The sequence below is a fragment of the Mauremys mutica genome, chromosome 7 (assembly GCF_020497125.1).
Source record: "Mauremys mutica isolate MM-2020 ecotype Southern chromosome 7, ASM2049712v1, whole genome shotgun sequence".
Classification (NCBI taxonomy): Eukaryota; Metazoa; Chordata; order Testudines; family Geoemydidae; genus Mauremys; species Mauremys mutica.
Genome location: NC_059078.1, coordinates 114,069,886 through 114,095,571, shown reverse-complemented (window position 1 = coordinate 114,095,571; position 25,686 = coordinate 114,069,886). Strand labels below are relative to the sequence as shown.

Genomic DNA, 25,686 nt, shown 5'->3' with positions numbered 1-25,686 from the left:
ATATCTCTCACATCTACTGCTTTCTTCCTTTCCACTAGACCAGTAACCATGTCAAAGAAAGAAATTAGGTTGGTTTGGCATGATAGTTTTTTGACAAATCCATGCTGGCTATTCCTTATGACCCTATTATCCTCTAGGTGCTTACAAGTTGATTGTTTAATAATTTGTTCTAGTATTTTACCAGATACTGATGTTAGTCTGACTGATCCATACATTTTTCTTTGTTCATCGTTTGAACCTTAAGTTGTTGCAACCCTCATTTCTGAATTCCTCTTTTTGAGGCCTTTATGATTAAATCCTTTTAATTTTTCCAAGTAATACAACACAATAGTTTTCAAGAGATTTGAACAACTTGCCTTTATTTGAGGATTATGAGACTGAAGAGATTTGTGAGAAAAGTGTTTTATAATGATTGTATAATGTCTTTTTATAAAGTCACATCTGTCTCTCTGTCCGTCTTCCCACACGACTGCCTTCTGCTAGATGGAATGTCAGAGCTGCTCAAATGTGTGTGTGACCATGCCAACATCTGTGAGGAGATGAACCTGAATATTGCTAGATAAGTGCAAATGTTTTATGGGTTACTTCTAGTTGTCTATTATTTTGTGCCTAAGTGTGAGACTGCTCTGTACTCTATTCTATAGTATCTAGGTTCTTATACCACTATACTACTTGCCATGCCTATTTCATACATATTAGTGAAACACTTCATTGCAATATACTCTACAGCCTTCTTTTAAGTGTTGCATTGTGGTATATGGTGGTCTCTCCACCTACATACGAGTTTCTACATGTTCTGAATGCTGTGATGCAATGAATGACAGAGGCTGGGATCCTGTTGTATGCTGAGTTTCCTAATACTCTTATCCTTCAGAGCATCAGTATCAAACTAGAGTATACTTCCCTACTTTAAAAAGTGAACAGTGAGAGTTTTGTGGAGAAAAATATCAAGCAGAGAAATATGTGCGCTCATTGAATTAATGGGCCTACTTTGATTTTGCCCAAGAGAATATAAAAAATCAAGAATGTTTTAAGCCAGAAAATGTGATGTCTCTTGGGTAAAATGTGAGAGTTGAGAAGTATGACATAAGCATTAGTAGCCTTTGTGCCTCTTGATAGCTTTGCCAAGTCTCCCAGGACTCTAAAAGTTGATTTGTCAGCTTAACATTAGCTTCAGCCTTAACTGCAGACGTGGAGAGCTGTTTGTTTCCCCTTTATCAGCAGAAATGGTGGAAACAGCATGTGCAGCAGCTGGAGGGACTGATGTGGCAAATCTTTTTTGTGACACCATTCATTACTACCTCTAACTGGCTTCCTTGTGTTCTGTGCTTCCTGACCTAGATAGGCTGAAAGCTTCATCACTCTTTAATTAGTAAAGAACTATTTTTAAATTATGGAGTCATCTAATTTTGTTCATCAGGTCTCCATGGGCTAAATATTCAAAGCTGTCTGCTTAAAATTTCACCAGCAATAATTTTTGCACTGGTAAAATCCACACTAGTGCCTTATAAATCATCATCATAATTTTGCACACACAAAAACAAATGCAGGTCTGCAACTACAAGCGAAATACAAAACATATGGGCATTATTATAGCGGTTGGCTGAATATTTAGCCCTATCTCTTGCCAGCCCTTCCTTACATCTCCTTTCTGAACCTTGCTCAAAACCTCCATTCATTTAATCAGATCTGGTGAACAGTTTGTCTCACTGTTGTGTCGTATGGTATTGTTACTCATAAGTATGTCACCATTCCCTTTTCTTCTCTTCCTCCTTTGCCTCCTGGTCCTTCTCCTCTCCACCTCAATCACATTGGCTGAGAGAGAGGCACACCTGCAGACATATTGTGTATGGCAAATACATAGGTATGGTAGAGTCTTCATCACAGGAACATGTGTATGTCATACGGGATCAGACCACTGTTTCAGCTAATCAAGCGTCTCATCTGCAGTAGTGGAAAATACCTGGAAGCAGACATTAGCTGGTGTAAATTGTTCATAGTTCCACTGTGGATGCCTCCAGATGCGTTAGGTAAAATTCTCCTACAATGCACTTTGTCAGTTGTGCAATGCAATATACTAGTAAACTTAAGAATTAACCTGCAAACTTTCACAACAAGCCAGAACAACTGGTCTTTTTTTTAGAACATAGGTGGGCAGATGGGTGCCTCCCTGAGAAGCAAAAGGAGGTGAAGAAGGCTCCCCTCCATTCAGACCTCTTCACCAGACAATCTTGATCTCCTGTAAAATCCAGAGAGTGACCAATCAGATGACCTGACATAAAGTCAAGCTGTGATTGCCTCATGGAGACAAGGCTCTTTGCAGATCACTGCAGGCAGCATTGACAAGAGCAGCCTGGATCAGCACCTTGGATTCAAGGCATTGTATGCCAGGGTGGATTGTAAGAATGTTTTGTCAAATGTTCACAGAAAATGAACACAACAGGGATGCAAATGTGGCCCAAGAAAATTCATTTAAAAATTAACAGAATATTTGGATAAATGTTTTTGCATTATTCATCCAGTACTAATAATGGCCATGATGGTAATAATAAAAATATCCTTGCATTTATTATTTGTTAAAGACCAACAACAAGTAAGGCACAATACATAGCAGACAAAGCTATGGTTCCTGTCCAAAAAGTCTTGAAGTGACCCATCACAGGCTAATTCCTGCAGATGAATGGAGCCCCATTGATTTCAACAAGCTGCAGGATTGGGACCTAAGAATCCACTACTACAAACACTACCAGGGCAAAGTGAGTTCAGTGGGACTATTCATGGGAGTAACCAATACATTTGATCATAACTGGATGGAGGAAAGTGTTCTTAACTCTTCACTAGAGATTCTCCCTTCCCCCGACCCTACTTCTTTCCCTCCGTTCTTTGCTTAATATAATTGGTTCTGTAAAGAACACTATATAAAGAGCTGCACATTTGTAATGCACAACCAAGAGAAGTATTATTGGCCCTACAAAACTCATTAACAATGTTACATATCCTTGAGCACCATCAACCAGCACCTTATCTATTAACAAATATTAACAGAGTACTCTCATAACAAGTCCAGGTCACTTTTTTTAGCCTAACTATTTAGTTTTTCCTGAAACATAATTTGTGCCAGACCCTCAGCTGGCTCCTTTGACTTCCTGGAAGCCATGCCAATTTATATCAGTTGAGGATCCCTAGATGTTCAGAGCAGGGCTAACTAGTGTTAGCAGAATAATAATAATGAATCCAATAAAAATGCCCTTTTGTTCACTACACCTTTGAAAGTTTCCTGATGTACCTAAGTAGCATTAACAACTTTAACAGGGCTCTTCATAAATATACCACACAGGTTGATATTGTTGAAACTAGAAACAGGCTACCCCAGGGCTCCTGCAGCAGGGCTCGGGTGGCTATTTAAAGGGCCCGGGGATCCAGCCACTGCTATCACCTTGGGCCCTTTAAATCACCGCCCGAACCCCACTGCCAGAGCCCTGGAGTAGTGGCGGCAGCAGGGACGCCCAGGGCTCCTTCAGCAATTTAAAGGGCATGGGGCTCCGCTGCAGTAGTGGTGGCCGGAGCCCTGGGCCCTTTAAATGGACCCTGAGCCCCAGGGCTCCCAGCCGCCTCTGCAGCTGGTAGCTCTGGCAGTGATTTACAAGGCCCGGGGCTCCCGACCGCCACTACTGCAGCTCTAAAGGCCCCTGCCCCTTTCGAATGAGGCCCCGCCCCTTCCAGTTGAGGCCCCACCCCCTGCTCAGAACTTACTGGTAAGTCCTTTAAGTTACTTTCACCCCTGCAGAGGTCTCCATTTTGCAACTTGTTCCAAAGCCCTATTGTGAAGGCTCAAGATGTCAGCAGGTGCTGCTGTTAGTTGGCTGGCTAGCCAGCAGGGAACAGGAAGGACCTCTTTCAGCTATAACAGGTCAGACATCCCTGCAAGTGGCTGGTGCAGTGGGGTCCGGCTCAGACTAGAGTGTAGGGATTGTTATTGTTCTTTGGCCTTGTTTGGGTGCATCCACTCTGGAGAGTTCATCCCGTATTTAGTTTATCTTTTCTACAAAGTAAGATCAGTTTGCATTATACATGGCTTTTTGGAATGGAGTTTTGGCCCTGTATCTTGAAAAGGGGATAGAGGCAGAAAGAGTCTCATCTTGTATAATAATTAAGGCTCACGTGTCCATGTGAGCTGAATGGTTCTCTTCCAGGAAACACAGTTTTGCATAGTTCTCCTCTCAGGTACAATCATAAAACTGGCACAAACTGCCTATAATCCCGTTTCAAAGATAAAGCCAGCCAGTCAGGCATTCCCAGTGCTGGTATACGGTAGTTGTACCAGGGCGTCACTGTCCACATGCTGAAAACAGTGAGAGTTCTGTGATCTACCTGCAACAAGAGGAGGCAGCTCTTTATTAGTTCTTTTGTCTTTGCAAAGGACTGCAACATTACATTGCCCTTTGATTTTTAAAGCCTTCAGTTTGTTTGTTTCTGTGACACAAAGAAACTTCTTAAGCAACAGTTAACATAATCTCTTTTTCTTATTATGGTTTTAGATGTTATCTCCCCAGTGTCTTTATTCTTGTATAAGAATGGAGAGCAGAGCAGGAAATCTATCCTTGCTTGATAATCAGCAGAGAGGGATTCACCTTGATTAACTGCAGAGTTATGCCACATCATCTTTCCCATCTCTCTTTGTAAGGCTTAGTGCTAACAACAGAATCTGGGACATCATGGTGTACTTAAGCATTTTGTATGGCATTTGAGACTCTGAAGTTAAGGGTCTTTGGGCACTTTCTTTCTAAACCTGGAGGGGTTTTTTATATTTTATATTCTCCCCCAAAATACTATTCTCTGCAAGGTAATATATTAAGGGTTTCAGCCCAGGATAAACTATTTGCAAAGTACGATTAAAGCTGCATCCTTAACATGTCCTGATATGCTAGAATATTTGTTACAAAAAAATCGTCTATGTAAAGTAAGATGCTGTTATAGCATGCTATGAGCTCTCTAGAACTAACAATAATTCTATAGAACGCATGCTGCAAGATTTTAATGATGAAATTTTAGTTTTTAGTCTCAGTTTTCTTTATTGTGCACTGGAGATCGATCGCTACAGTCTCTGCAAGAGTCATGTTTCTTTCATACAGATATCAGTACACAATGTGGGCAACAAATGCAAAGCTGAATAGTGCCTGCAGAATGGTTCAGAAGATTCCCATACTGAAATGAACCTCAGCCTGCTCACCATTCAGCCAAACTAAACCCAATTTTGTAAGTCTCTCTCTGTGTATGTATTAGAGCTTGTCAAAAACTGAAATTACTATCCTGTGGAAAATTATATTTCAAAACTTGTTTTTATTGCAAAGTGGGACAAAACGTTGAACTACTGAAAATTTCAGTAGAATGGAAAAGTTCTGAAAAATTTCAGTTTGGAAATCTCAAAACATTTTGTTTTGGTTCAGTTTGACATTGAACTCTGTCTCACTGAGCTATTGCAGTGCTTAATGGGAGTTTGGGTGCCTCTTGCCTCAGTATTCTATGGGTCAGGCTCTCTGGTCACACTACCTCTCCCATAAGGCATTGTGGTCATGTGACTCCCATGATACATCACAGTGGTTCTACTGAGAGAGTCCTGTCAAAATAAAATTTTAAAAATTCCAACTGAAAATTTTGATCATGCAGAAACTACATGATTTAAAAATTCCAATTGAAAATTTTGATCATGCAGAAACTACATTTCCATTAAAAATCATTTTGACTGAAAATATTCCTGGCCAGCTCTAATAAATAGATTAGATACATCCCTCCCACACGTCATGTATTTTCTTGTGTAATTCATTTGAGGTGGTTCCTTATTATCACTTTCTTACCAGACATTATCCTAAGTTTGTTCTTGTGTGTGTATCTGAATTAGAGCTGTGCAAGAAGCAGATTTTCCATTTTATGGGAAATTCCACAATTTTGAATATTTTTTAAATTCTGAAACAGATCAAAAACGAATTTGAAATTTCCCATTTTTCATTAAATTAAATTTTAATAAATGGTTTGGGTTGATCTAAATGTTTTGTTCCAATATTGACCTTTTAAATACAAAGCAATGAATATATTTTGGAAATGAAAAATCAGAATGTGCTATTCTTAAAATGTCAAAACAGGATGTTTTGATATTATCAAAACACATCATTTTTTTCTAAATAAAATTTCATTAAATTCAATGAAAGGGTCATTTTTTGACAAAAAAATATTATTGGAAAATTTCTGACCAGTTCCGGTGTGAATGTAGGTGCTTAATTAGTTGGTAATGAGTCTTGTTATAATCCTGAATAGATTTTTTTTCAGCTCCTGTGCCCATGTTATATGCTTATATCCCCTGACTGGCAATACAGCTGTCTTCGGGCCTAGATGCTGTTCATGTAAGAGTCTGCCTTTACGCTGACCTCAAGTCTACAAATCCCAGCACCTCATTGTTGTAAAACCTCTAGAAAGCTGCATATGCATCATGGAAGCACTGGCTATCCTAGGAGGCCTGTACTCAAGTTAAAGACAGGGTGGAAAGGAACAGTGATGTCTGTGGACTGCTGAATTCACAAGTAAAGGATTATTAAGAGCTGGTAGGAAAGGAGGGACATTAACCAGGCTAGGAATACTTCTCTTTGCTTAAGGGGATCACAGGGCAGCTGTGTGGGAGGGATACTAGCCTGAAGCAAGGCATCTCTGTTTGGAGAAAGAGCCAGTAGAAGCAGCTGTATTGAAGGCTTGGATAACATTTAGAATAGAATCCAAACCTTTGGGGACGTATACAGGCTCTTCTAACTTCTGAACAGGTCTGAGATTTGCACCTCACTAATGGATAATTCTCAAAATGAGTGCTGCATTTTCCATCCATTCCTTTTATGGACCTGTGCTAGCGGTCTCTATTTAACATCCTCATTGGTGGATTTGAAAGATAAGTAGCATCTAATTGTACTCTAGTCAAAGGATGCCACTTTAAGCAGATTATCTTTTGTACACAGTACTTATCACGGCAAAGAACTCTCAGCTTCTTGATCGGAATAGAAAAGAGATTGAAAAGTAAATAGAGAGGAGCCAAACAAGCAGAATACTTGTTCTGGGCATTTCTCCTAAGTTATCCTGGAACTAAATTGTTACACCTAGGAGTTTATGACATCTCTGAACTGCAAAGGTGAGTCATAACTAGCGCGAATTTGCAAACTAAAAAAAAAAGTAGTTAAAATGATCTAAAACGGAAACTGGGATCTCATTGTGCTAGGGCGTGTACATACATATATATATACTAGCCCCAGAGAGCTTACAATCTAAATAGACAAGATAGAGGGTAGGAGGGGAACAGGCACAGAAAAACAAGGTGGTTTGTCACAGAGCTGATCAACAGCAGATTGAGGAGCTGAACTCAGGTCTCCAGGCCAGTGCCCTGTACACTAGACCATGCTGCCTGCCCTGAAATAGTTAAGGTTGAAAGAGTGATTTAATAGAGTCCAGCTAATCCCCCCACATACAATATTGCCTTCTTTACAGAAATTGCACACCTTTTAAACCCCCCAAATGTTAGCATGATTGGAAATACACCTAAGGAATCCAGGCTGTTCCCCTCTCTAATTTAACCTGTTCACACACATTTCACACAACCTTTTCATCACCTTCCCAAACTTAACTTTAGCCCCAAATTTTACAAAAACAGACAAAAAAGTCCAAACAACAAATCTTAAGTCTTCTTTAACAAAGTTTTTTTGCTTGTGAATTTCCCAGCCTTTTCATTGAGCGCTGAAAGTTTGAATCAGTTGGTAGCTCAAGCCCTGCAGGAGGAGAGCTGTACTCTGACTTTGATGTAAGGCTCATCAAAGCAGATCTCCCCTCCTGAAGAATTTAGCAAGACTAAAGGTGGGAGTTATTCCTGGGTGAGATATGGGGCAGTGGACGGTGGAGAGCAATGGAGGAGTGGCAGGACAAGGCTTTTATCCATAAGGAAAACTTCAAGTGCTTACAAATTTTATAGCTAGAAAATTGTAAGCATTAGGAAACAATGCAGACCTATTTCAGCTGAGCACCAGCCCTTAAAGTTCAGCATGGATAAGAGTTTTTTCCTTTGCCCATCCCTCTCCATTCCACTTCACATCAGTGTCCCTCCTTCAGCATTACACTGGCTCCTTTTTATAACCCTGCTTGAATAACCCCTTATTTGTCTATCTCAGTGTGTATAAGCTGTTTTTTATTATATCTCTTTGCAATTCTCTCCCTCATGCCCCCCCCACACTTCCTAATCACATCTCTCCCCGCCAAAAAATATGTAAAGGCAGTGCTTCTAAGCACAGTCAGCAAAAATAAGCATGGAGTTTCTAGGTGGAGTTATTTGGGAGCTATTATAAGCCAAAAATGCTAGGAAAAAAATCAGAACTGAACTTTAGGGAATATTTTCAAAGCACATTAACTTTTCTGATTTTTACCAAACATTACAGAGAGACTCTACCCTGGAATGAGAGGCAGTTTGCAAAAGTTCAGGAAGATTGGTGTCTTTTGGGAGAAATTGAGAGAGGTTGAAATTAAGCCAAATAATGGGAAGCTAGCATCACCATCAATTTTTAAGTATATGGCAACTGTAGCTCTCACTAATTAGAGCTCCTAGATTCATAGAGTTTTAGGCCAGAAGGAATCACTAGATCATCTGGTTGACCTCTTGTATATCACAGACCATTAAATGTCACCCAGTTTCCTGTGCATTGAGCCCAATAGTTTGTGTTTGGCTAAACCATATCTTCCAGAAAGGCACCTAGTCTTGTTCTGAAGACATCAAGAGATTGTCTGTTTTTAATTTCCAGTGAACGTTTTTAGGGAGTTCAATTCTTTCAGGTTTAAGGCTCCTAAATTTAAGGATAAATTTAATTGAAACTGATGTTTGCAATGTTTTCAGTGAAAAGCATAAATTGCTCGTTGACAGCAGTGGTAACTCTCAGGCCAGGTGCGACAGAGTGCTGGGTAACAGTATCTGTACTAGCACTCTGATCACTGGATCACCAATTAAATTGTGCCAGGATAAGCCTGAAGGGCAAAACTGGACCTATTTGAAAGATTAGGATGGTCTGAGAAGAGTCCAAAAGGCTAATTAGTCCATTAGCCCAGAAAAGGAACAGGCAGGAAGTGCTTGGGAGTGGAGGGACAAAACAAGACAAGATGAGACAAGACTAGAGGAGGCTTTTGAGAGGCAGAGTCAGGAGAGATCTCTCAGAGGGAAGATACCTCCCCCTGCCCCCCTTGACTGAGTGAGCTAAGCACTGTATGCTTGTAAATACAGAGCTGCACAAGTTTGTAAAGGTGGTGAGGAGAACACTGTAAATAAATTTCACAAGCTGTTTGAACAGAAGAAGGTCTCTGAGCAGTTTGTATCTAGAAAAGAGACGGGAGAGGGACACCTTTCTGGCATACCAGATCTGCTTGAAAGCCTTGTGACCTGCAGAGCAGCCAGGTTGTTCTGAAAGATTTGCACAGGTAATTGCTTGCTGTATGTTTAAGCTTCTTGCCACTATCTTCAAAGCCCTGTATAACTCTGCCTCTCCCAACTTATTTTCCTTTTCTTGTTATCCCTGTCATCTCCTCTCTGCCAGCATAACAGGGATAACTGGCATTCTCACTCCATCACTTCCATGCCATCTTGCAGTGTCTTCCCATGCATTTTATAACCCCTGAGCACATTTTATAACCCCTACCCTGTCCATGTTAAATCTTACAGACCCACTTCTGCTGAGCTTCCTACAGTGAATCTAGTTGACTTGTATACAAATTGTCTACTTGCTGTTCCCTGGTCGTCTTGTCCTTCTGACTTTGTTTATAACATGAACTCTGAATCAGGGCCATCCCTTCCTGAATGTCTGAACAGTGCCTTGTTCATTGTAGCCTAGTTCATTCTACCATAAAGAAATTCATAATAATAAAATGTGTTAGGCATGTTGGTTTACTGTAAATGACTACTAAGTGTCACTAATTCCACACAAATATACAACAGCAAGAGCATTTATCTAGCCATCAATAATAAGTTTGGCTTTAATAAGTGGCTGTTTTGTTCACATAATACCTATTAGATCAAATATTCAGCTGGCCTCAGTCCAGCCAATAAATTTACAAGCTTGAATCTTATGCAAGCTAACGGACGTGCAAATGCTCATTTTGCCAAATATGTCTCCACAAGTTTAGTGGCTTCAGCAGAAAATTGGTACAAATGCGTCTTCTCATTCACTGTAAAACTTACGTGTAAAATTTGAGTTACTTTAAAACTGGTTACAATGTAGTAGGAATCATGACTAATATGTAGATTTTAAAAAATGAAACACTCTTTCGTGAGACTTACAAAGACAGTTATGCTCCTCTTATTGGCCTTGCAATAGCAGCCAGCTAGTAGATACTATTTCTAGAGGTGCACCGATGGGCATGGCTTTGTACAATGCTATCCAATGTCAATTTTCATAAAGTGATAATAAACATGTTAATTTCAGCTCTTTAAAAAAGTAATATACATGCATCAAAAGGAAAAGGATAAAATCAGTTGGAATAATATATTTCCAAACTTTATAAGGGAGTACTGCAAACAAGAGAGAAAATATCATTCAGAGCCAGCACTGGCATTGAAAGCAAGCTACACACATGACTGTTTGGGCCTCTGGGATTTTAAGGCCTCCATACTGACCTGTATCTCACTGGCCAGCCCATTCTTTCCTATGAACAGTGGGATTAGAGCAACCTAATCTTCCCGTGAAAGGGTGGGAGTGAAGAAAGATGCAACTCATCATGGCCCAATCATACATACAAATTGATGGGGTCTAAATTAGCTGTTACCATTCAAGAAAGAGATCTTGGAGTCATCATGAATAGTTCTCTGAAAACATCTGCTCAATGTGCAGCAGCAGTCAAAATAGCTAACAATGTTCAGAACCATTAGGAAAAGGACAGATATTAAGACTGAAAATATCCTTATGCCACTGTATAAATCCATGGTATACCCATATCTTGAATACTGCTTGCAATTCTGTTTGCCCCGTCTCAAAAAACATATATTAGAATTGAAAAAGGTACAGAAAAGGGCAACAAAAATGATGAGGTATGTATGGAACAGCTTCCATATGAGGAGAGGTTAAAAAGACTGGGACTGTTCATCTTAGAAAAGTGACAATTAAGTGGGGGATATAATAGAAGTCTATACAATTATGAATGGTGTTGAGAAATGAATGTGGAAGTGTTATTTACCTCTTCACATAACACAAGAACTAGTGGTCACCTGATGAAATAAATAGGCAGCAGGTTTAAAGCAAACAAAAGGAAGTACCGGTACTTCACAAAATGCACAGTCAACTGTCAAACTCATTATCGGGGGTGTTCTGAAGGCCAAAAGTAAAAATGGGTTAAAAAACGATTAGATAAGTTCCTGAGGATAGGTCCATCAGTGGCTATTAGCCAAAATTTTCAGGGACACAACCCCATTCTCTGGGTATTCCTTAACCTTTGACTGCCAGAAGCTGGGACTTGATGACAGGGGATCACTCAATAATTGCCCAGTTTTGTTCATTCCCTCTGAAGCGTCTGGCACTGGCCGCTGTCAGACACAAGATATTGGGCTAGATGGACCATTGGTCTGACCCAGTATGGTTGTTCTGATGTTTTTATGTAATCAACCTTCCAGCAGCTTGGACTGGCAAATCATGGAGCTGAGCTGGCTTCTTAAAAACAATGCATATACTAATAATATACAAATGCTGTTTAACACTGTGATGGGTTGAATAGCCTTCCAAAGGGAGCAGTGGAGGCAAAAGACATATCTGGCTTCAAGACTAAGCTTGATAAGTTTATTGAAGGGATGGTATGATGGGATAGCCTAATTTTGGCAATTAATTGATCTTTGATTATTAGCGGTAAATATGCCCAATGGCCTGTGATGGGACACTAGACAGGGTGGGATCTGAGTTACTACAGAGAATTATTTCCTGGGTGTCTGGCTGGTGAGTCTTGCCCACATGCTCAGGGTTTAGCTGATCACCATATTTGGGGTCAGGAAGGAATTTTCCTCCAGGGAAGATTGACAGAGGCCCTGGGGGTTTTTCGCCTTTCTCTGCAGCATGGGGCACGGGTCACTTGCTGGAGGATTCTCTGCACCTTGAAGTCTTTAAACCACAAGTTGAGGACTTCAATAACTCAGACATAGGTCAGGGGTTTGTTACAGGAGTAAGTGGGTGAGATTCTGTGGCCTGCGTTGTGCAGGAGATCATAATGGTCCCTTCTGACCTTAAAGTCTATGAGTCTATGAATCATAGAAACCCCCTTGGGAACTACCAACTGATGTGCCAAGACTACTTCTGCCCCTGCTTTCCCTGCCAGCTCAGGACCCCAGCACCCTGTCTTGCTGAGCCAAACATGCCTGTCTGCTCCAACAAAGACCCAGGGTCTGAATTACTTGCCCCAAAGCTGCAGACTTAACTGAAAGCAGCTTACAGAAGTGTTCTTGTCTTTAACGCTTAGATGCCCAACTCCCAATGGGGTCTAAACCCAAATAAATCCATTTTACCCTGTATAAAGATTATACAGGGTAAACTCATGAATTGTTTGCCCTCTATAATACTGATAGAGAGATATGCACAGCTGTTTGCCCCCAGGTATTAATGCATACTCAGTTAATTAATAAGTAAAAAGTGATTTTATTAAATACAGAAAGTAGGATTTAAGTGGTTCCAAGTAGTAACAGACAGAACAAAGTGAATTACCAAGTAAAATAAAATAGAACACACAAGTCTATGTCTAAGAAACTGAATACAAATAAAATATCACCCAATAAGCTTCCTTTAACAGACTAGTCTCCTTTTAGTCTGGGTTCAACAATCACTCACACCCCCTGTAGGTACTGTCTTTTGTTCCAGTTCCTTTCAGGTATCCTTGGAGGTGGAGAGGCTCTCTCTTTAGCCAGCTGAAAAACCCAAATGGAGGGGTCTCCTGGTGTTTAAATAGACTTTCTCTTGTGGGTGGAGACCCCTGCCTCTCTCCTATGCAAAGTCCAGCTCCAAGATGAAGTTTTGGAGTCACCTGGGCAAGTCACATGTCCATGCATGACTCAGAACTACAGGTAGCAGCCATGGTTCACATGCTACCTTGAACATCCTCAAGTAGACTTCTTATGTGGATTGGAGCATTCCAAGATCCATTGTTCCTTCATTGTTCCTTAAGTGCTTCTTGATTGGGCACTTAACTTTGCAAATTCCTTTCTAAAGAAGCTGACCAAATGTCTTACCAAGCTTACTTAGCAATCAAGCAAGTATACAGCCAATATTCTTAACTTCAAGTACAAAAATGATATGTGTGTACAAATAGGATGAATAGTCATATTCCCATAAAGCATTATGAGGTACAGCATCACAAACACAATGACTTAATGCGTTTGAATGGCAATTAATATATATCTGTTATATATAAATAAATAGAATAGATTAAAATTTCACCAAGAACCAGCATTTTCAAAAGCCGAGGTATTAGCCCAAAACAGTTGTTAAGGTGTTTACCTTCTGAGGCTACTCAGAAGATGGGCTTATCTGCAGGCCCTTCCCCCTCCCGTGTCTGTCACCAGGGTGATTAAAAATTAAACTAACAGGGTAAGGTGCAAATACAGTAAAATGTATTAGACCAACATGATCTTAAAAGCAGAACCCTTGTCAAAAGTAATAACAAAGCACAGGTAAATACAAGTGGCTCGGTTGTTAACAGTAGATGAAAATGGACGTAAAGTCTGGAGCCCACAAACTTGATACACTGGGATAACCAAAAGATATTAAGAGAAAACTACAATACCATCTCTCTCTTTGTCCTAGGCACGAACCCCAACTGTCCATGGGATGGACCCCGACTGTCCCACAGAAAGAACCCCGACTATGACGAGGATGGTTCTGGAATCCTGGAGAGAACCAATGAAGACTGGAGACACTGAACCACAGGAACACTGGAATGCTGGAACAGGACGTGATGATCACCAGGTAAGTGGATTCTCTCTTCTTCCTTCTGTCTTCCGTTCCCTATGCATCGTCCTGAGTGGTAGTATGCAGACTCGCAGGTGGAAATGAAAACGGTGCATGCAGTATATGACACCGATGAAACCTGATATAATACGCTATGATCCTGGCCTAGTTGGACTCCTTCCACAGGGCGGTAACGTGGGAGACACTGGCTGTCACTAGGATGGACAGCCCCGAGCAGCAGTTAGGCTGTCACCTATATAGTCTGCTGTTGCTAGGCAGACTATGCAGTCACGTGTTCTAACTGCTCCTGCTTTTTCCTGCTCTAATTTGAAAAAGGCACAGGGAAGGTGTGGGAAGCTCTCCATGAAGGAGGGCATCCAAAATGGAGTCCTACTTCTTGTTTTTACAGAACAAGATGGAGACTAGAGGAGAAACATACCAAAACAAGATTTTACCCCAACAGAGGTACTTTTTTGCACCTACAGATGCAGTTGCAGATGCATTTATTATCACTTAGACATCTAATTGCATGATATGCAAGGCATTCAATTGGATGTAGTAACATACATTTTGCATTTATTTGCACTCACAGACTGTATGTACAAAGAGTGAGAAACTAGGCTTTAAAAATCTGGCCTTAAAGATGTTATTTGGATTGAAAAGAAAAACCCCTAAAAGTAAATCCAGAAATAATCTACTTAATTCACTCAGAGGTTTAGGTATAGCAGGGATATTAAGGTGTCTCTAAATGGCCAGAGGATAATGGTTGCCTGTCCATTTGGGTCTCTGCACAGAGCAATTCAGAGCACAGATAAGTGCTCGGCTCATTTTGCCTCGTGATAGCAGGTTGGGGTTTAGTTTGCTTTGTCTAGTCAAGTTGTGAGCTCCAAGAGTTCCATGCAGTGGACCAGGCACATTTCCAGTTGCCCAGCAACCCAGTCAGACCCGATAGCAGGGGATGTACCTGAAGGCAAGAGCAAATAGTTTGCATATTGGAGGTCCCAGGTTCAGACCAAAGGAACTTCCTTTGTCTTTATGCACCTAGAGCTTTAGAGTAGTACATTTTATAAACATAAACATTAAATATTAGCTTAGATCATCAAGTACAATATGTTGCCTTCAGTAGTGGCCTAGAGTAAACACAGTTTACGACCCTCAGCGAGACACACAAACATGCATACCCACCACCAGCTACCAAGGTTTGGGGTTATTGGCCGATCAAATGTTTCACTCCCAAAACACCGGTTCAGTGTTTTTTAAACGGCTTTAAACATCTATCACATCTATCAACTGCTTTAAACACTATCGCAAAAGACATGTGCTGATGAGCAGTAGACAGTTCACTCCAGCTAATTATTGTAGCTTTTGTCTAGTGATCTGCAGTCTTTTCCCATGGAAAGGACAAAGGACAAAAAGGGTGGGGGCTTAGCCCACCGATGTTAAAAAATGAAAACATTTCCATAACACTTCACAAAAAATATGTATAATTTTGTTTTGGGACATTTCATGAAGTTAGACATTTCTCTGTTTTATATATTAAGTATTCATTAAATGTCTGATTTTGTATTGAAACATGCATTTTTGCAAGCATTAGTGGGAAAATTTAACAAAGTCATATTTTTCAACGAAAATTCTCCCATTAAACTGCGCGGTTGTTCACAAAATCAGACCAATTTCCCAAATTCCAATGTCTTTGCATTTCGCTGAAAGGGTTTCACACAGCCCTGGCTTCTACCCTGAATATTTGTAAATTAAGGCAGAATAGCTAAGAAGGTTCCACATAAACCCACATGTTCTGGCTGTTGAAATCTAGACCCTTGAATTTCTACAAATATTTGGATTTTCCTTTTCTTACCCCTCATTAGCCCTGCCAGCTTTTTGCATGCCCTTGAGAAATAATAGATATGGAATAAATTAAGAATTGTAAAAGACCTAAGGAAAAAACCTTGCTTATTAAATATAGCTTTTTATGGCATAGCAAGAGACTGACCCAAACCAAGAGCCTTTTGAATAGCAATAGCACATCTTGGACTGGATCTTTTACAATGAAAATTATCACCTGGATACGCAGAAATGCTTTGACTGAATCTATCCGGGTATTGTTGCTGCACTTTCCTAGATTAGAACATTCCATTCTTACTCTTTTTTCTACCAAGCAATGTAATGTCTCCTATTTGGATGGAGGCTACATGATCAGAAAGCAATCCATATTGTGGATGACATGTGAAACACAGCTCTACATAATATATTTGGATAACCATTGATTTCTGAGGTTTGGAGATAATTCTTCACAAAAATTCTGTAAACTGAAAGCAGATTCTTGCCCTACATAATTAAAAAACAAGATTTTTTTTATTAATGCTAAGATTTTATTTTATTTTTAAAAAAAACTGCTTCTGTATGAAAAAATAGAAAGAAATATTAGCAATTTTTACCCATAATCAAAATGCTAAAAAATATTTTTTCTCATCCTGTCTTTTAGCTTTCTTTGAAGTCACAATATTAAACCTCCTTAAAAATATTTATGTGTATTTAGTTAACAAAAGCTCCTGTAAGTTGAATCCATGCTGGCAAAAGGTTCAGGTAAGCTCTCTATATAAGCTTACAGACAATTGTGTAAATCTTCAGCCATTAAAGAGAAAGGAGAAAAAAGCCATCCTCATTACACTGCTGTCATTTACTCTTCATCTCCTGTCCTCTTTAGCAGCATTAAGATGGGATGTAAATTTGCCAGTTAATGCTGTTAGAAAATGGATGGTTCAAGAAGGGCAGGAATTAGAGATCAGTATTAGGTGCAGATAAGCTCCTTTTCCTCCGCAGTGGCGGCTGTTTAACATTCATGGGAAAATCATCATCAAACAGCGTTATCACAGCTCTGTTGATGGCTGAGGAACTTCATCACTATGATAATTTTTTTATAGCTGTGAGCCAAAAAGCTGCCTTTTATTTCTGCTGTCTATAACTGCGATAGGAGCTTGTTTGTATGGGTAGGGTATTGCAAACTCATAGCTCTTCAGCCAGGTTTGATTTCTTTCCACTGCCACTACCCCCCTCAGTCCCTTGTGTATGTTGCATGAAACAGTCATGCTGATAAAAAAAAAAAGTGCTCAAACAATCCTTCAAAGCATAACTGATATTTTTATGATCAGTAATTCAAAGTTTGACAAGTGATGCTATTCTGTAATGAAACTGTCATCCATTTTGTTGTGAGTAAAGTGCTGAGATTATAAAGGGAACATGTAGGGGAGAAGTGAATATCTAATCCCATATATCTTGGCCAGGAGACAGTTTAAGGTAGTTAAAGAATCGTAACATCACAAATTTTGTATAGTCAGAGCCATTTATTTTTCCTTTTTCATCCTCAGGTTAAGAGGTTCATAGCCTATCACATCTTCTTCTTATCCCTTTCTGATTAAAATTAATTCAACCTGGAAGGAAAAATGCACTTTTCTCCACAGTCTGTTTTAAATTAGTTTAAGGTATTTTAGTTCATTTGTAACATTTTTATCATAATTGGAGGTGTCCTATTTTGAACTGGTCAAATATCTCTAAAAGATATTTCTACTGCATTCTCAGCCACCTTCCAACATACCAGAGATGCAGGTCATGGTCATTTGTTGTAATGTACTGGGCAGAGGAAGAAATGCAGCTCCAAACTGTATGTATTCTTCTGAAGCAGATAAGGACACTATGCAAGGACATTTTTAATTTATTAAGGTTCTCAAGCTTATGCTTCTTTGCAGCTTTGACCTCATTTTTTGTAGTTTATCTGCTCTAAATGACATTTCTCATTTTGAATATAGCTGGAAAACATTGTGCTAAACAGCAATTTTGTAGCTTCTACAGCAACTCACGGTAATTTTGATATTTCCACTTTGAGTTCAGTATTGATTTGATTACTTAGGTAATTTACTTTTGACACAAGCTCATTTCTTGTCTTTTCCTGAGCAGGGACTTCCAATCTCGCCATGTGCTGAATTATGTTTGGAGTTTAGAGATAAGGACTTTTGTCTCCTAGAGACTCAGCTTAGGCCACCAAACTCATTTCCCATAGGAAGAGGGCTTGAATCCAGTCAGGATCCTAGAGGTGAAAGGCTAGTGCTTTGTAATTTAAATATTACCATATACAAATAAGTTTAAAGCTGATATCGTGTGGTTGAGGGAACACATCTTTCCTGCGTGGGTAATTTTGACTGAAATTCCAGAGAGCTCTTCCCTAAAGAACAAGGGGGCCCAAAAGGCCTCCACAACTGCTGACTTTCAAAGTTCCACATATTCTCCAGGGTCATCCCCCTCTTAGTAACTGGTTGCAGATTCGTGCAGCAGCTGCTGAGCTGACCCCTTCTGAGCCAGGCTCTCAGATTCCTTCTCAGCCTGCTTGTCACGTTGGGGAATGGTGCCAGAGAGACTCCCTGAGCATGCTCTGTGGATTTCTCCAGTGTCCTAATGCTAATATAGGTGCAGATTGCCAGCATTGTAGGGAAGAATCAGCCAGCTAGAGAAGGAATTTAAAGAGGCCATGACATAAAATAGGCCTTCCCTAGCTGAGCTTTAAAAAGGAGCCGTGAGCTGTGGGCCATGGAGATAAAGTGGAATGTGGCTCCAGAGATTACTACCTCTCTCACCACTGCAAGAAAAAGTACTAGGGCAGAAGAAGTGAAAGATGTCATTCTTCCCGTCCCACTCCCAGACTGTCCTTTCGCCAGAGAGTATATGGCTTCTTCAGAAATGGAAGGAACAGCACTCTTTTTCCACTGAGTGGAGGGATTGGAGCTAGTTTAAATTATGCAAATAAAAAGGGGTTTTTGTAATTGTCTTTTTCCAAAAACATTTTTGTGTGAAAAATTATCACAACGTTATCAAAAAGTTTCCTTTTCCATAAAAGAGTCAGATCTTTGGGGGGACTTTTTATTATTCAAAAACATTATTGCACTATCATAAATGTGATAAACATTGAAACTTTTCATTGACCAAAAACCAGGTCTGTTATGTTCCGTTCTAGATTTAGTCTCCCATCAGTGTCTATTCCTCCTCTTCACCACACCTGAATGGGCTCAGCAAATAACACTGTCTAGTTTTCCCAGCAAGGAACTTGTAGAAATGGTTTTGAACATTTTCAACCAGAGCCGGGTGGGGTTTTATCCAGGCCTTTTCACAGCTCTCTTTCTGTTATGTGCAGAGATGGAGAAAGATTGTGTTGTCCTAAAATCAACATTAAAGTACTTGAATATTGTTCAACACATTTTCAAACCTCACCTTTCAGTCTCTTTCCCACTGAGTGATGCCAATTCAATGGTGGAATATATGAAAGTGATCCACTGGTGATTCTGAAGGATATATTCATGACCCATTTTAATATATTGGGTTACATTTACTTGCTATGGAAATATCACAGTGCCACTAACTTGACTACCAAAAAAAATGCTTTGGGTTCACAAGAACAAAAGACAATGATTGTAATTTGCTTTTGCCCTTTAGCAAAGCAATCAGCAATTTTCTAGTATTTTACAGTCATCCATCTATCTATTCATCTTGTAATATCCTTACTTTTTCTTGGAAATATTTAAATTAATTAACCTTTTAGTAACTGGGAACCATTAAAATGGTCGACTGTACTAACAATGAGAACTTATTTCTATACAATTTTTATGTGCTAGGAATTAATGTGTGTAGTTCATTTTTTAATGCAAGCATATCCTTAATAACTGGCCAGTTGCCATAGATGATAACTTCACCTTCCATATCTGCAGTATTCTAGGTATTTCCCATGTTAAAGCATACGTAATACTTGTGTAACCATATCCACTGACCCTAAGTAAAAGTGGCACATCGTTAGAAGTGATCAATGTAATCCTATAAGGAAAGATAGTTTTATGGAGTCTGGAATAGAGTGGAAGGATTCTACTATTGCCATACTCTTTCATACCTTCAGAGGTGGTGCAAATTAATTACTCCTGATTCACTGGGGCAGGTGTGGCTCATTAGACTCTACCTTGAATTCAAGAAAAATGTGAGTAGCCCTCTATGTGGAGGAGGCTAGGGCTGGGACAGACGGGTGCAACCAAGCCTTAGCAGAAGTTGTTCAGGCTAGGGGTTGTCATTATTCATAAACTACCCTTTTTGGTACTAAAACCAAACCCTAGGATACCCTTCACAACAAGGGCTTGTCTACGTAAGGAAGCTATTGAGAAACAAGCTAGAGTGTCCATTTAAAACACAATAGATGTTCTGCACTAGCTCCCCACGTGGATGCTCTTATTCCCTCATTAAGAGTGCCTTTGTGCAGTTTAGTTTAAGGCAATCTAGCTTTTAGTGTGGAATAAGAATCTCCACTGAGGGAGATATTGCAGAACAGCAATTCTGGGTTATATCCCTGCGTAGTCAAACCCTAAGTGCATAGTTTATTGGAGTTGAATACAGACTCTACCCATTTGTGCAGCCAATTTTTTATGCAAATAATCATTCTTTAATTAAATAAATTATGTTCTCTCACACAAAAGACCACAGAGAAGGTTGACTCTGTCACTCCTATAAGAAGCACAGATCCACCATGAATGGCTCCTGAAAATAAGTAATTTAAAATGTGGGGTTAGCAATGGTCTTCAGCTATCATTTATAGACAAGGATTGGGTGACTGATTCAGGTAAAACTAGACACTTGCTCCAATCAGCTTTGTTTAGAGAAGGGGTTCATAGATTACAAGGTCAGAAGGGACCACTGTGATCATCTAGTCTGACCTCCTGCATAACAAGCCATAGAACTTCTCCAAAATAATTCCGAGAGCAAAACTTGTAGAAAAACATCCAATCTTGTTTTCAGAATTGTCAGTGATGGAGAATCCATCATGAGCCTTGGTAAATTGTTCCAATTAGGGCTGTCAAACGATTAAAAAAATTAATTGTGATTAATTATGAGATTTTTAAAAACTGCGATTAATCACAGTTTTAATTACACTGTTAAAAATGCTAGAATACCACATATTTAAATATTTTTGGATGTTTGTGACATTTTCAAATATATTGATTGAATACAAAGTATACAGTGCTCATTTTATATTATTATTTTTGGCCACTGTGTCACACTGGGAGCTCATGTTCAGCTGATTATCTACCACAACATCCGAAACTTTTTCAGAGTCACTGCTTCCCAGGATAGATCCCCCCATCCTGTAAGTATGTCCTACATTCTTTGTTCCTAGATGTACACACTTACATTTAGTCCTATTAAAATGCACATTGTTTGGTTGCACCTAGTTTACGAAGCAATCCAGATTGCCCTGAATCAGTGACCTGCCCTCTTCATTATTAAGTAATCCCCCAGTTTTTGTGTCATCTACAAACCTCCAGTGATTATTTTGTTTTTTCCCTGATCATTGACAAATATTTTAAACAGCATAGAGCCAAAAACCAGTCCCTGTAGGACCTTACTGGAAACACACCTGCTCAGCGATGATTCCCTGTTTAATTACATTCGGAAACCTATGAATTAGCCAGTTTTTAATCCATTTAATGTGAGCCATGTTAATTTTATAGTGTTGTAATTTTTTAATCAAAATGTCCTGCATTAACAAGTCAAATGCCTTACAGAAGTCTATTATGTCAACACTATTACCTTTATCAATCAAACTTGTAATCTCATAAAAAAAATCAAGTTAGTGTGACAAGATCTCTTTTCCATAAACTCGAATTAACTTGCATTAATTACATTATCCTCCTTTTATTCTTTACTAATCGAGACCCACGTCAGCCACTCCATTATCTTGTCCAGGATCAATGCCAGGCTGATAGGCCTATAATTACCTGGGTCACCCCACTTACCTTTTTTAAAAAATTGGCACATTAGATCCCCCCCACAAATCTTCTGGAACTTCCCCAGTGTACCAAGACTTATTGCAAATCAACATTAACATCCAGCAATCTCCTCAGCCAGGTCTTTTAAAACTTTTGATGGCAACTCATATCTGGAGCTGCCTGTTTTAAAAATGTCTAATTTTAGTAGCTTCTGTTTGACATCTTCCAGAGATTCTTGTGGAATGGAAAGAGTGTTATCACCATATGATGAGATGATATCATCTGTGCTTTTTCCACTGCAAACCCAGAACAGAAATATTTATTGAACACTTCTGCCTTCTCTGCAACCTGAGGAGTCTGAGTTTGGCAGTTAATGTAGCATCACAAACATCATTTCAGGCCATTGCCAGCCCCGAAACATTGGGGTTCCAAGACTCTATTGCTGGTGGCCGGAATGTAGTTTGGTGTTAAATTCTGACCAAAGTGTATAGGCAGATGTCTCCACTGACTTCCACAGAGTTCAGCCTGCTTACATCAGGTCTGAATTTGGTCCCAAATTAATTCTCGACTGCCCCTTTCCCCATGTGAGCTGCTGCCCCCCCTCCAGCAACCATGATCTGGGGACAGGTTCCTGGTATATAGGCTCTTCTGGGCTGACATTACTCTGTGATGACATTTGGGATTCTGTGATGTTATAGGTGTAATCCTTTCTCACACATGTGGCCAGATCCCTCCTGCCATGTGTGATTCATCATAAGTTGTCATCAAAGTATCACCACATCGTCATGAGAGAGGTCCATGTTCAACAAAGATTGTAGCTGGATCCCAAGCCCCGGCCAATGAATTTCTGTGGGTTTGCTCACACCTAACTTATGCACAAAAAACAGAAGACCACAGATAGCTAATGTGAGGTGCTGGGGAGCAACGCAGCCTACATGTTCTGCTCTCTCCCCATCCATTGTAGTATGTATGGGGCTTTGGCACTATGTGATGTCCTTTTCCAGTGGTCTCACTGTATACTTGGGTAGCTAGAAACTAAGCTACTGTGGGGAATTTATCTGTAGTCTTTAATAATTTGCTATGCATATCCACTCTTTCCTTTGTTATATTATCAATATTCTACACTGCTACTGGTTTTAATAAGAAGGCTTTTCACTGGTTTTCTTTGTTCTAGTCATCTAATCTCCTAATGGAAGTTTCTAATTAAATTCCTGCAGCCATTTTTTAAAATTGTGTTTTGAATAGCAAAGTCTATCACATGAAGAAAGTGCATATGTCTCCAGCATGGATGTCCTTCCTGACAAACGGCAACTGACCGAGGCCCAACGTCCGCAGCACATCTCAGCAGATTAACTGAAGAGAAGAACAATGGACAATAAATAGAAGCAAGTAAATAGATACCTTCAATATACAGCAAAAATCCAAGAAGTTAAGCAAAGAACTCCTGGGTCTCAGTTATGGTTCCAGTGGCCAGATCTGCACTGGTGGAATAGGAAGAACACCATGTGAGCAGAGTTGTGGGAAGCACTTTGCTGGCAGAATTTAAGAGCAGGCCCCAAACTCCAAAGATGTTGGAGGATCATGTTCACTGGTGGAGTTTTCTACACCTCTCTCCATAACCCACTCAGCAACTGAAAGTGTCAGATGCTTGAACTTTACAAAGATAACAAGGGGTTGAACTACTCAAATTATGATCTCATCTGCCTTCAGCACCACTTCTGTAGGGTGAAAGGAAAAAAAAATAAGTGAAAAGAACAAGAAAGTGTCATATACAGAAGAATCCATACATATAATGTCCCGCAGACTATTTGTGTAATAGATCCTTTTATTAATCCTTGTAAGTAAAGCAACTGGTATGTAGCATCTTCTCCAGATGGATCAGCTGTGGCATGCACATAGCATTACCTTACATGTTTTCTAGTTAGCAAGCCAGGCAGCAGAGAGAGAAAGAGAGAGAGAGAGAGAGAGAGAGAGAGAGAGAGTGTCGATCTGTCTCCTGCCCCAGCAATTTTTGCACTCAGCCGTGGTCATCCACTGGTATCAATACTAATGTTCTTCTACTGCAAGCTTGTTGTGGAAGGCTGAGCCAAAATTGTCCCTTTCTCTTCTGGATGTGAAGCAGTATTACATTCTGTCTTCTACTGCACATCTGCAGAGGCTATTGTTTTGGCTGGAATAAAATGAACACAGGTGATAGCATAATGCTCATTGCAGCTACATGAAACACCTGTTATATGTAGAATTTTTCTATAGGTTTTTATTCGAGATGGTGCTTGGTCTTTTACGAGTTCATGCAGTGGACAGAGAGCAGGAAGAGAAACTGTTCTCAAGTTGCTCAGATTTGCCACCAGTGGCCTGTTAGTGCAGAAGGATTATTATTCATAGATGGTGCCCTTATTTTAAAAAAGCACGTGTGCAAATGTGTATGCACACCTTTATGTGCACCCAGCTTGTGTGTGTATATATAGCCTGAACTTGCATATGTATATTAGGTGTTACAGACAAGTCAGGCGTGCACGTCACAACATTTGGACATGATTGTCATTATGCCAGTATGGCTTGCTCTACTTCACTCTTTCATTGACAAGGCAGAACATCTACTATGTTAAAGTGAAGAAAGTTGCATTTAAAACTAGACTAGGTAAAACATTAAAAAAAATCACTGTAGGAACAATCAGTGTAGATTCCTGAGAGATCAACTTGATGTCCTAACAAGCAATGGGGAGGAAGAGAGGTGGTTAGGATGTCAGGATTAGGGAATTTTTACACCCTGTTAAACCATTTCCTTTATGGACCAGCTTTAGCTGAAACAGCAGTGCTAGAAAACTTAGATAATTGTGATCTTATTGGCTAGGGTCAGAGTTTAAATATTGTTTCTCTGTTCATATGAACACAAGGCGGTTTTGTATGGCATGTGCATGCTGAGTCACAGCTGCTTCTCTGGCTTATATAATCACCTCTTTGCTGGGACTCTGATCGGGAAGTTGGCATAGTTCTAGAGATGATACTCTGCTCTATCTCATTTAGCTCTGTTAGCATCACTTCTCTTACTTCCGTGTGAATCTAATTACATTCAGTCACAAAACAAAAGTCGTACATGAGTCTGGAATTTGTCTTCCTGGAACAGTCCCAGGAACAAAAGCATGGCAAACACGAATGTTTGTGTAAAGTGAATGAACGCTGCAAAGCAAAATTCAGTTTTCAATTCACCAAACTGTTCATGAAAAAAATTTCCTACTATTTTCCCAGCTCTTGTTGACTGTATCCCAGGAAAAAACAAGCTAGTTCCACTCATATCTCACTGGGAGAAGAGTCTCCATGACAGGAAAACTGAACGCCTAATAGGATATATAGATTTCACGACATACAGTACATTGCCTGTAAACTTGTAGCTCAAATAATAGATGGAAACCAGATAAGGCGAGTACGCTGATCACTGCAGAGAGATTAGACATTGTAATTTGCATCTTTTCTTCTTATAACATTTACTCCATTTCTGTCTTAAAATTTTATGAGACTTTGAAGACTGGACTTATTCTAAACACTAAACAGGGATATTCCATATGAAAAAATAAAAAAGAGTATATGTTTTCTTTAGTATTACACCAATGACAGCTTCATGATTTTGTACCTTTAACTTACATGGAGGATGTAGCAAGCCGGGCTGAGGAAGAATGGGAACATTTTCGGGAGCTTAATCTGAACATAAAATCACTGTCTCATGGTAAAATGGTATTGCAGTGGTTCTGGTTTAATGCAAATTAGCTTCATCTAGGCCAGTTTCTAGCTGCATATTCCTTTCACTGAGTTTCATAATGAAAAACATTAATGAAATACATAAACAAGAAGGCAGAGAATGGCACTTTGGTGCTTCCCCAGAGCTCTGTGACCAGCCTTCTGCACAGCACAACAGT

The 25,686-nt window shown here is 39.7% G+C and overlaps 2 long non-coding RNA genes across 2 annotated transcripts; one reads left to right on the top strand and one right to left on the bottom strand.

Annotated features, from left to right (window-relative positions):
* Positions 1-447: 447 nt before the first annotated feature.
* LOC123374862 lies at positions 448-13,886 on the bottom strand. The gene is made up of 3 exons (XR_006581217.1): positions 13,819-13,886; positions 1,750-1,963; positions 448-555 (listed from the first exon to the last, which is right to left on the bottom strand). It is a non-coding gene; the product is annotated as an uncharacterized LOC123374862 (long non-coding RNA).
* On the top strand, positions 3,793-14,502 carry LOC123374863. The gene is made up of 3 exons (XR_006581218.1): positions 3,793-3,910; positions 13,839-14,000; positions 14,392-14,502. It is a non-coding gene; the product is annotated as an uncharacterized LOC123374863 (long non-coding RNA).
* The last annotated feature ends 11,184 nt before the right edge of the window (positions 14,503-25,686 follow it).